Source organism: Arvicola amphibius, chromosome 5, assembly GCF_903992535.2.
Source record: "Arvicola amphibius chromosome 5, mArvAmp1.2, whole genome shotgun sequence".
Classification (NCBI taxonomy): Eukaryota; Metazoa; Chordata; class Mammalia; order Rodentia; family Cricetidae; genus Arvicola; species Arvicola amphibius.
In genome coordinates, this window is record NC_052051.1 from 135535155 (window position 1) to 135547745 (window position 12591).

At 53.1% G+C, this 12591-nt stretch overlaps 1 protein-coding gene across 2 annotated transcripts in view; it reads left to right on the top strand.

Annotated features, from left to right (window-relative positions):
- Nucleotides 1–7788: 7788 nt before the first annotated feature.
- Pdgfrb (platelet derived growth factor receptor beta) overlaps nt 7789–12591 on the top strand; it is a 38649-nt gene continuing 33846 nt past the window's right edge. For both annotated transcript variants that reach the window (XM_038331614.2, XM_038331615.2), the window contains exon 1: nt 7789–8170. The gene's annotated coding sequence lies outside the window, so the exon portion shown is untranslated. The remainder of the gene's footprint in view (nt 8171–12591) is intronic.

Below are 12591 nucleotides of genomic sequence, written 5' to 3' on the forward strand. Positions count from 1 at the left end.
CTGGCAGGGAGGGCGGGGACCTGAGGGCGGGAAAACTGCAGGTGTGGAGCCTGACCTACCTGTCCAGAAGGAAGTGCTCACGATAGGTTAGCATGAAGTAGGGGTTGCAGAGAGTGAGTTTGCCACCAAGGGTAAGTGTGCAAGGGATTGCTGGACACCTCCCGCGAGGGATCTCATTCTGGTGAGGGCCTCTAATCCCCAGTATTCTAGTTCACACCTAGTCGAGAGGCTTTGCATTTGAAATCAGAAATTCATTGGTTTCTATATTAATTCATTTGACAGGTACAGACTGACCTACATACCTGTACCTGTGCTGACACTGCTCAGAGGGCCTTCAGTGCTGGGGGCCAGGCGTGTTAAATGTTCACAAGGAAGGGGATGCTACATCTTGTTTCTGGGCAGGAACAGAAGGCTAGAGAATTCTTGCAGAAGGAGATGGGTGGGGGCACTGGTGAGTGGGGGAGGGTAATGTCTGCCAAGTACAAACAGAGGCCCCCGAGAGCTCGAGGAATATTCCCCTAGTACTGATAATCCAGTCTTGAGTGAAGAGCAGGGGGCTCTCTGAGAGCCCCACCCGACCCCTCGTACCTGAAGAGGGATCCTGAGTGGCTGAGGCATAGCCAGGATTTGGTAGTGGCTTGGGGATAGGTCAGTGTAGCAGGGGACTATGGCAGAGAAGAGCAGTCAGTCAGGGAACCGGAGGTGGACGTCCTTCCCACTCTGCAGGCACTCCTGGGGTGCACCACCCTTTCTGAGTATTCACTGCTTCTCTCTGAAGTGGCAGGCTGGTTTGTGACAGTGGCATTTCTACGCACTGAGCAGGTGCTAAGAGTGAGGTCTCACACTGCACATCACTTCCACTCATCCTCACCACCTTCCAGGGAAATGGAGGTGACTGTTACCCTTGCTTTCTCTTTCAGATTAATATAAGGATTCAGAGAGGTAACATCACCTTCCTGGGGTCACATAGCAAGTCAATAACCTATTTGGCAGTTTTTTCTTCCCTGTAGAGATGGTTGACTGGTAAGCACAGAGAGTGACCCCGAATGTGTGTCTACCTCCCCACCCACCCCACGACCTGATAGCTGGATTTTGCTTAAACAAATTGCTGGTTCCTCTTCCTCCTCAGGCTTCTTCATGCAAAAGAGCTTCTAGGCTCCCCTCACCTTCGCCCCTAGTGGACCCCCTAGTCAGTCACAGGTTTTAGCATCATGGATGTGACTCCCCCAAGTTCCATAACTAAAGATATCATAACCTTATTTAAAAGCCCCATCGGAAACTGTAGCGCCTATACCTCCAACTCTGACCTCTGACCTGCCATCTGACCTTGAGACCCTGCCCACCATCCCCCCCCCCCCCGTCTCCCATGTGCCCACCAGGAGGGGTAGTAGCAAATGGCAATACCACTGTGCATGGTCCCTGCCTATCCTAAACCAGCCTCTTCCTTTGGGAAGCCCCCTTATCTCTGGGTGTGGCTGTTTATTGGGCCCCTCCTTCTTCCCTCTTCCCTCTGGAAGCTCTCACTCCAGGCTGCTCTCACACCAGGGCCTCCTGGGGTGGGGTGCCCTGATGAAGGCCTCATAAAGATCTCACTGATAACTTGGTTTATGACTCTGAAAGAGAAAGGTTTGGGTCTCAGTTTCTGCTGAAAATATTTTGCTTAAGAGAAACTGGCAGGCACCAGGGTCAGTGTCAGACCCACTGGGCTCCCACCCCTAGCCTCCTGAGCCCCTCTCTAGATAGCAGACCAAGGGCCAACCAAGCTTCAACCTTGCTCTGTGTCCTTGGGCACGTCAATTCCCGTCTCTGGATCCTTGCTTCACCTCGGAATTGGGGGTGGCTGTCCATGTCTCAGAGGTAGAGGGGAACCTCAATGTGTGGATGGGTTCCCTGGAATTATTGTTGCCTTTCAGACGGTCCTGTCTACCCTGGCCAATGCTCCTTCTGCCCCTCTAGAGGTGCGGTCGCCACCTGCTGTCACTCCAGAGCATTACAAGAGGAGTTATCCCTTACTGCCTAGTCTCTGGTGACAGAAGCCACTATTATGCTGGGAAACAGAGGCAGTGTCCTTCTCCAGACACCCCAGAGACCAAAGGAGACACAAGAGCCAGGGCCCAGGGCAAGCACAGACTGTCTTCATCAGGAGGGGGTCCTGCACCCTTGATGTGCCAGGAACGAAAACAGGCAAAGAGACTCAGTGGTCAAAGCTCAGACAGGACCCAGAAGTTTCCACTCCGGCTCCCACTTGCCCGAAAGCTCCCCAGCAGGCCAGCCTAGCCTCAAACTCCACTCTGTACCTGGTCGTATCCATCCTTAAGCTGCAGAGACTTACCGGCCTCAGGGTAAAAGCCAGGCTGCTGTAAGCCGTTAAGGCCTTCAGGCTGGCCCAAAGCTACCTCCCCATCCTTAATAAGATCTCAGCATCACCTGTTCTCCCTCTGATCTCCCACTTCAAGGTCTTTCTAGCCTCAGAGATTTTGCAAAGGCTGTTCCCTTTGCTTCAAACACTGTTCCCATGCATGTGTGAGCTTTCAACCTCAGGTAGGAGTTTCAAATATGTCTTCCCCGAAGGAGCTTCTGAGACCCGAACAGGAACCCTAATTTGCCCAACCCAGTATTCTCTGAATCTCTCTTATTGTACCAACCACACATTAGTATTAATGTTGTTTCCTTGATGTTTGCTGGTGAGCTCTGAGGGATGGAGGGGCAGGTCATGTAGTAGGTGACCAGTGAACTTCATGCAAATGCATGATGGGAGAAACAGGACAGCCTGAGTGTATGGGTGAGAGGCCCCACAGAAGACCTGTTCTGTGCCTTCTAGCAGGTTCTGTCCCCCTCTGAACCTTAAGAGCCAGTGTTCCCATGAGGGAGAAACATATGGTCTTCAAGGGCCCTGCTGCTGCTGTATGTCTTTAAGACCTTCTTCTTCTTCTTCTTCTTCTTCTTCTTCTTCTTCTTCTTCTTCTTCTTCTTCTTCTTCTTCTTCTTCTGTGGTTTTTCAAGACAAGGTTTCTCTGTAGCTTTGGAGCCTGTCTTTTTTTTTTTTTTTTTTTTTTTTTTTTCAAGACAGGGTTTCCCTGTAGTTTCTAGAGCCTGTCCTGGAACTAGCTCTTGTAGACCAGGTTGGCCTCGAACTCAGAGATCCGCCTGCCTCAGCCTCCTGAGTTCTGGGATTAAAGGCGTGCGCCACCACCGACCAACTGTCTTTAAGACTTCTGTGTGGTAGGAGGCTGCACCATGGTGCCCTGTGGTCCTGGGGCATCGCGATGGCATGGAGGAGTCTGAATCAGGGGGCTGGGTAAGTGTGAATGGACATGTCCTGAACTCCAGATCTCCTTCCATCCTGGCCTGCTTCACTAGCCACACCCTGGACCAGTAAGAAAAGTCCCAAGAGTCTCTGTGGAAGGTGACTTGTGTCCCCACTGCTCCCCTCACCAGCTCAAAGAGTCACCATGCTGTGATTTCTGCTCTAAGTCTCTGGCTTTCCTGCTATGGGTAGAGGATCTACTATCCGCTCACTGCATGTAGTAGGGAAGGATGCTGGTGTGGGGGTGGGGGAGTGCCAGGGGTCCTGTAGCTCAGGCGTATCCCCATGAAACCCTCCCTCCTCCGGACCCATCCATGGACTTGTGCTGGAGACGCCCTTCTGACACTTGAGATGGTCGCGCTAAGGTCTGGAACGTGCGCTGCTTCCTCACACCCCATGCCTGCCCTGGGAGCTTTCGGGGCAGCTCCAGGAGCGTGGGAGAGCCAGCTGTGGTAGCTGCTGGCCCTGCCTTGTGAATGCTGAGCCGTCCCACAGGGGCCTCTCCCACGGGGGCTCTCCTTCCGGCCCCTCGGCTCACCCCACGGAGCCGGAGTGCTGCTTCCTGCTCTGATGGTGAAGGAGATGTTGAGGGTTTGCACATAGTCTGGACGCCCTCTCCAAGGCAGAGCGTGAGTGTAAACGTTGAGAACCAGCCTTCGCTGCAGTCACATCTGTACCCACACTGCGGGATCGCATGGCCTGGCATGAGCCGCTTCTGTCACAACCCCCTACGTTGGCTGTAAAATGAGTGGGTGGAGAGGCCTCCAGCTCTGATCAGGGACTCCTGAGACAGCAGCTCCTGGAAATACCTGAGAATCCGCTATTCTTTGTAACACTCTTAACTGTTCTGCCTCGGGCTTGTGGCAAACCTCTGTGGGTCCTGTATGCCTCTCCTAGCATGTGAGCTACGCACTTGTATCCCTATCTTAAAGTCCCGAGGCTGGGGCATTCTGCGAGTCATACAGCTAAGAAGCTACTGGGCTGGTTTGGAACTTTGGATGTAGAGCTCAGCCCTTACCCCCTGAGTACACCGCCAGACTGTGGGGGTGAGAAGTGTGGTGCCCCAAAACCTTGAGCCCCCTCTGAGCTCTGCCCATTACCCTCACTGTTTGACTGTAGCCAAACTAGCTCCTAGGGTATGGACAGGGAGTGGATGTGCATGGTTTGCTCTGTCCACAGTGGGGCCATGTTTGCACCCCAGCCTGATGCTGCTACCTAATCCCTACAGAATTGTGAAGAAGCAGCAAGTACAGAGGCACTTAGTGATGGGGTACTCTCAAAGAGAGAAGCCACCTTCGCCCCATCTCTCTTCCAGGCACCACGCTGCTCTGGAGGATAGTGGCGATCTCGGCAGCCCCTGACTTACCTGTGTTCTAGAGCGGGAAACTGAGGCTCGGGCAACTCAGGGACTCATTCAGGTCCTCCAGCCTGGAACGGAGAGGCTGGAATCTGACCCAACTTTAGTCTCTGGGTGCCAAATCTACCCTCAGCTGTGACAGTTTAGCCTCATGATCCAGGCCTTCAGAAGGACCCTGTGGCACTCTGTGTAGTTCTGGATCTCCTGCACGCCCCCCCCCCCCCATCAGTGGGAGGAGAAACAGCTCCTGTGCCCACCAAGGGTTAATGGTGGTAGAGCTAAGTGATTCCAGATGGGCCAGCGGATGGCTGGGCTGGCCGGAAATGGCAGCCCCCAGCTTCCCCTGGGGAGCCGCCACCACCACTCCTCCCCTCTGTGTTGCATCTTTGGCCCCCAGCTGTCCCTGTTCCAGCGCCTGCCATCCTCCCCTCCCTCGTCAATGTCCAGCCATGAAGGGGCCTGCAGAAGAACATCCCAAAGTCCTGTGCAACAGTGACCCAAACTGAGAAACTGAGGCTCAGATAAGATAGAAACCCATCCAGTGACTGAAAGTCCAGGGCCAGGTGTCCTCACTTCCTTTGGGACTAAGGAGTGGACACTCCTTGCTTCCTGCAAGCTATTCTGGTCCCTACAATTGGTCTGAGAGTCCAGATGAGTACAACCAAGTGAAATTCTAGGGTACAGTCCCCCCCTTCTCTTCACCTCTTTCTCTCTGTTTTGTGATTTGGGGCTCAAACCCAGGGAGTTGGCAATTTCTGGTGGAATCTTTGGCACAGGAAATTCCTGTGTAGGCTTGCCACTGTGACCTTTGGCATCATCCATGCTCCCCCATGACCCTGTGTGGACACCAAGCCTTGGGCCAGGCTCACCTTCTAGAGACTCATTGCCCTACATGGTCTGGGCTAGTCAGAGTCCCCTCTTCCACACAGTCCCACTCAGAACTATGGTGAGCAATTGCTGTTGAAATGAGACCAAGGGGTGGCGGCAAATTCAATAATGGGATCTCAGATGCCCCTGATTCCAGACCTTGGTGGGACTGGAGAAGAGGTGGGGGAGTTGGGGTATAGGGACACAGAAGATAAGGTCAAAAGAGGACAGAACTTGGTTGTGCATGACCTGGGACACCCCTTCTCCACATCCTGGAACCCAGCTTCCCCAGGGCTGGGGGCAGGTGGCTCTATTCAAGTCTCCAAGTGCTTTTGAAACAATACCCAGTGGATCTTTGGGGACTAGGGGTTTAAGACCAGGGAATCAGCCAGGTAGTGGTGGCGCACGCCTTTAATCCCAGCACTCGGGAGGCAGAGGCAGGCGGATCTCTGTAAATTCAAGGCCAGTTTGGTCTACAAAAGCTAGTTCCAGGATTCTCCAAAGAGAATCCCGGTCTTAACAAAAAACAAAACAAAACAACAACAACAAAAAATAAAGACCAGGAATTAGAGAGGTGGATGTGGAAGAGAAGCAGCCAGAGGCTCTGGGGAAGAAGGGCAGCGAAATGGACAGCAACAACCATAGGTGGTACCTCATGCGAGGAGAAAGGCAGGTCAGGGCTCCTGTCTCTGTGAGTGTGGTTCCAGACAACCGAGTTCCACCCTTGCTGTTGCCGTGGGAGCTCGAGAAGCTCATTGAACGTGTACTCCGTTTCCTTGCCCTAAAACAGGGCAAACAATCCCTTTCCTGTTTCCTCGGGGACTTTAAGGTGTTAAAAGCGGGTAGGCTTGAACATGTGAGGCAATGTGCTGGGTGAACTTGGGCAAGTCTTCTTCCCTCCTGTGCCAGTTCACCTCTGGGCCTTTGTTTCTTCTGGAGGAAACAAGGCTGATGTTATCCTTCTTGGGAGAGTTTCAGGGGCCCCAGGCCAGAGACTTGACACCAGAGCCTAACACACCAGGCTCTGCCAGGGCCGCCTGGAGAGTCCAGTCAGAAACGTGGCAGTGAAGCAAGGAAAGCCTTTGTATCTCCAGGGAGATGGGCACTGTCCTCCTAAGCTCTGTCTGTGGAACTAACAAGAGCCAGAGGGGAATAATCTACAGCAGGGACCAAGAGGAGAGGATGCACAAACCAGGCTGTCTCCCACCATCCGGTGCTCCGGCTCCTCGTGCTCGCGGGGCTGGTCCTGTAGGGTCCCACTGGCTCATGGGAGGTTGCTGCAGCTTGCGAGAATCCCATCATGCTTGGGGTGGTCTGCCTGTAAGACTTTCTGTTTCTGGAATCTAAGAGTATGCTTTTTTTCTGACAGTATCTCCCGGGTAGTTAAGACTGGTCTTCTGGTGTGCCCGTCTGGGGTCACAGGCGTGCTCCACCACTCTCAGTGGCTTAGTGGCTCTTATCTTGCAGCGAGTGTTTAGTCAGACACTCCTCTGATGATTGACTCATCTGTGTGCAGAGATGGACAGGAATCAGACCCAAAGTGTAAGACAGCCTGGAGACAGCTCCAGCCCCAGGTGAAAAGTCAGGACTCCGTGGTAGCAGTCTTGAAGGCCCCATGACCGAGCGCTATCTGATCATTTCCAGCCTCCTTCTGGTCTCCTCTATTGGGTTGTCGGCCACTCCTCTAGGGGGCCCCTGCTTGTGTGGGAATGTCTCTCTGACTCAGGTGGTCTCTTACTATAGTACAAACGTTCCTCACACAGGGCGAATGTTCAGTGGGCTTGTTCACCAAGTCAGAACTGAGTTCGCTACACAGCTCATCAGCCCTTCCTTTACAGATGAGAAACTAAGGCATAGAGAACACCACACACCCCCTCCCACCCCAGGTGCTGTGCTGAAGGGAGACTCCTTTTGACAGGCAGCAGGCAAGAGGAGCAGGCCACTCTAATACAGTGACTCAGTGGCTGGCGTGGGCAGCGGAATTTCTAAACATCCCCTCACATCCTGAGCAAGCCGGTGGAGGAGGGAGGGAGCAGAGAGAAAGGAGGAAGAAAAACAAGAAACTTGGGGGAAAAGAAAGAGAGGGGGGAAAAAAAAACCCTGAAATTGAAAACAGACACACGCCGTCCACCCTCCCTGCTCCACCTCCCCCCCCTTCCCCTAGCTTGGCCAATCAGAATCGGCCCTGCAGCCTTTCCCCCAAAGTGTGTGGTGTTGAGGGGGGGCACGTAAAGCCCACAGTGGTGTGAGCGCTAGGGCTGACTGTGGTCACAGTCCCGCTGCCCTATCTGAGACTTAAGCTTGCTCTGGGAGTAACTTTGAAAAAGAGGAGAACAGAGAGGAGGCCAGAGCCTGACCGGGCCCAGACCAAGTCGTCAGCCTTCTGCCTGCCAGCGAGACCCAGGGCGGCCCCTCCAGGCTGTTCCGCTCCTCCCAAAGGATGCATTTGGAGTGAGGAGGGGCCGGGCTGCAACTCGCCCCTGAGCACCCTCTTCGTTCCCCTGACTCTCCCAGGGCTTGCAGTAATCAGGCCAGCTCTTCTACTGCTGTCCATTTTGGGCCCAGCAAAATAACAGAGAACAGCGAGGAGGACTTCCTGGAGGGGGTGATAGCCCACACCAGAAGCCATCTGTAGCCTGGTAAGTTCAGGGAGCAGGAAACCCATCCCATGTCTTCTTGTCGCCCCTCCAGGCCCCAGCCTCTGCCTCTTTGTGCAGGGGGAGGGAGGAGGGAAAAATTGTAACAAAATTAGATGGGAGGAGGGCAGGAACTCCCCTTGATAGCAGGGCTGTCCTTCTCCCCCCCCCCCATGGTTACCTGCTGCTCCCTCAATTCTGCTGCCTGCCAGATCTCTTCGGACACCTCCAGAGCTTTCTGGGTGCCAATTGAGCCGGACCTCCAAGGCACAGCAAAGACTGTGGAGGATGGGAAGAGATAGCAGGGTCAGGAGAGGGTAATTCAGAGGTGGCTAATAGCGTTCGCAGAAGTGGGGACCTCAGGATCCTAGCCCCTGTCCCCTGGACCAAGTCTTGTGCCTAAGACTTAGTCTGGCTTTAGGCCAGTCAACTACCAGGCAGACTTTAGAGATTTTAAATAGATTTGCAAATTTTCCAGATTCCTAAGTTGTCCTTCCAAAACCCTAGCCACTGAGAAAATTCTGGGTCCCAAAGTTTTGGATGGAGGGAAGTTTACCAACCGGCCTAGTGGTCGTGTGGCTGGGGTGGGATCTAATTCTGGGCTATCAGGTTGGGGGGCTGCTCTGTGAAGGGGGTGGTGGCTGGCCCATTTCCTGCTGTTCCAGGTCTGTTTCCCTGTTTGGTTTGCTCTCTCCCTCAGGACTCTGCTCCTTCCCCTCTACTCTATCCTAAAATCTGAACCGAGTCTCATCACAATTCCTTTTTGCCCAGATCTCTCTGCAGCTTCCTCTTGCAGAAGGAATGTCCCAACACTCTGAATGTCCCCTGGGATGCAGGGATGGTTTCTTCCTCTACCTTGATGTGATGACCACCGCACCATAGCTCAGCCCAGTACCAGGGCTGAAGTGACTCTAAACTTCCTCTACCCCACTGCCCCAGACAGACTGGGACCCTTGGTTCCAGCCTGGTTTCTTGGTTCCAGATGGTTAGATTCCAGGATCTGTGAAAGGAATTTGCACCACCCTGCCTGTGGGCATTTGCCCGCCCCTCCATCCCTCTTGCTTGGAATGCTCTTCTTCATCACTTCCTTCTCCTTGGTCCCTCCAACCATACCTCTTCCAGGGAGCCCTCCCTGCTTCCTCCAGTCTTCAGGTGCTTGCTGTGCCTTTCCTACTAGCACCCTGACACAGGCCTCTCTGCTGCTCACTGTTTATACACCAAAGCCTGTTTGGAACCAGCTCTGGCTGCTTTGCAGCCTCAGTGTCTGACCCTGGTTTGGAAGTGAGAATGTGGTAGCCAGGATTCCCTAACACCTCTGACAGGTCTTTCTAAAGTAATCGGTCCTCTCCTGTCTCCAGGCAGGAGCCCCTGGAGCCCCAGCACAGGGGTCACGCCGTCACAGTGGCACTGTCACAGGCAAGCTGGGTGCACACCCACTTCCTATGCCTTGCAACAAGGCTTCAGAGTCAGTGTTGTTATCCCTGTTTGCAGACGAGGAAACCAAAGCTAAGTGACTCCAGCTCACACATCAGCGCTAGTGTTTAGGCTGAGGGGGAAGCAAACCAAACGCTGCACCCCATACATCCTGGCATTGCATCATCTGGGCAGTCTCACTCCTCCTGCAGTGCTTCCTCCCAGCTTCCATCATCCCCAACAGAAACTGTAGCATCAGGCCTAGATGCTCTAAGATCCCCCATCTCTGGTCCTGAGCGAGGAGGGAGGCTGTCTGGGAAGCACTTCAGACCACAGCATGGCAGTGGTATCAGCAGCCCTCTTCCCTCTGTGGGAAAAAAAAGATGGCCGTGTAATTGCTAGCAGATGTAGGGAGGCAGCAGAAAGCCCAGGGGATCCAAATCCGAGCCTATTCTTGCATGAGCACCCTGTGGGTAGTAACCTGGCATCCCTGGGCTGCTCCATACCTAGAGGTTGTGAGCCCTATGATCAACACCAGGTGTTTGTTTTGAGGCGGGGTCTGACTGTCCTGGAACTCACTCTGTAGACCAGGTTGGCCTTGAACTCACAGAAATCCTCTGCCTCCGCCTCCCAGAGTTCTGGGACCAAAATTATGCGTTACCAAACATAGCCAGGTGTTGATTTTTGATTCTGCTGTTGGCTGAGTGTGTGGCCCTGGCCAGCACTTTGCCTCTCCGGGTCTCTGTCTTCTCTGTGAACAGTGTGACAGTTTGTGGATTTACCAAGATACAAGGTGTGAGCCTGATCTCTATAACCTGTGGGGTGGACCTGTGACCACAGCTGAGAACAGAACATGCGCCCTCCACTTTCTGTGCGTGAGCATCGGCTAGAAAAATGATGTGCATCCCTAAAGACCTTTGACTATGGAAGGGACCTCATATCTAATACCTCTTTCTCCAGAGCCAGTACACAGGCTGACTCTGAGACTAGATGCCCTCGGGCTGTAAGAGAGAATCTGGCTTTTGTTCTGGATAGGCCTTATGGTGTGGAAAGAAGAGAGAAGAGACAGACAGACAGACAGACAGACAGACAGACATTCCGGAAAGGCTCTTCTATTTCTTCCAGATGGCTCTGGATCCTGAGCAGTAGGTCCCTGGAATGGGACTTTTCCCATAGACAACTCACTGTGGAAGCAGGGAAATGGGAGAAGGGAGTGGCACCTCCTCAGGTCCCTCTGTGGCACCTCAGCTAATGTGAGCAGAACCAAGTCCTGAACAGTTAGTTATTATGTGTGTTTTAACCATGTTCCTGCCTTGAGGAAATCTTGAAATTCTCTCTTTGGCTCTCAGAGCTTAGCATTCAGGAAGCTCATACTAGGTTAACCTAGCTCATGCTAGGTTAACAAAATCTTGCCATCTCGAGGAGTGGATACAAATTCTTCCCATTCTACAGATGGGGAAGTGCCTGAAGAGGCTAAATCGGTGGCCCAGAGTCCCACAGATAGGAAGTAGAGGATCTGGGATCAACATTTGGGTTTTCTGATTTCAGAGCCTTGTGAGGAGAGGCTGGGTGGGGCCTGGGACCCAGTAGAAACTCCGAGGACTGGCCTCATCTGTCCTCAGCATTCCAGAGCGGGGCCTCAAGTCCCAGAATACCATGTGACCACGGGCCTCGGTCCTCCCTCAGTTGAACAAAGAGGTTGACCTCGATGATCACTAAGCTCCCTGCCACCACAGAACAATCCCAGGATTCCAAGCCCTGCCAGAGCAGATTGGCAGCCGCACAGGCCCTGCTGTGTACTCAGGGATCATGCATATTTAACTTTACAATGAAAGAGTTTTTTCTTACCCTGTCTCTACACATTGCAGAAAGAGGTCTGGATCAATGGCTGCTAATGGAAAACCTTAACCTATAATAAGGAGGAGAACTTTCTAAACAGGAGGGGGCCCTTTAATGTACTCAGTTTCCCGTCCCGGGACTTATTCCTGCAGCCTGTTTTCCTGAGAGCAAGGAGGTCTGGGAAGTAGGGTGTGAGGGCTGTACAAGAAAGATCCTGTATGTCCTTTCCTGGGCTGAGCTTTGGTTTGAAGAGGAAGTAGGCTTGGGCCCCAAACAAAGAGGGGCATTAACAAAAGTGGTGGGAATGGATGCCCAGGGACCCACCCCTGTGGGATCAGATATAGAACTCATACACTTGCTACTTTCTGCACAGAAGACCACCTGGTAACCCCTCCACCACCAAGTCTTGAATCCAGAGACTCAGAAAACAGCTTTCTGAACCCCCAGACTTGGCTCCAAGGCTCTTCTACTCCCAAGCACTTTCTTGGGGGCTCAGATAATGCTTAGCCTGATGCAGGTGGGTGAAAAATCAAAGTATGTCTGTGTACAGCTTTAATCACATTAATACCCTCACTCCGGCCTCAGCGTACGCCTGTTTGATGTCTTGATGTTTGATGCTTTCATCTGCTGGAGGTCCAGCTTCCCCGCTCTGTGATGGACAGCACTGTCCCTGGGGAGGGTCAGAGGCTCAAGAATTGCCTGAATGTCAGAGATGAAAAGGATTTCGGGGCTCATTTGGTTTGATTTCACTATTGTATGGGGGTGGACCCAAAGTCAGAAAAAAAGAAAGGATCTGTCTCAAGCTATGCAGACCACAGGTGATGGAGCATGCCTCTGTCCATACCATCACCTAAAGGACAGGCATCCAAGCACTACCTGCTGTCTGTGGACCAGGCTCCTCCACCCTCTGGGGTAAGGCTACAGGACAGATATGTGCAGAAGAGGAACAAAGCTCACCCCAACCCCTCCCTTCTCCCAGGGTCTCAGGTATCTGAGGCTGGCCTCGAACTGGCTTTGTAGCCATGGCTAACCATGAACTTCTGATCCTCCTGCCTCCACTCCTTGAGTGCTAGGATTATAAGCATGCCCCGCTGTGCCCGGTTTTATGCAGTGCTGGGGACCAAGATTTCTTGCAGGGCAAGTGCTCTGCTCACTCAGGCGCAACCCAAAGA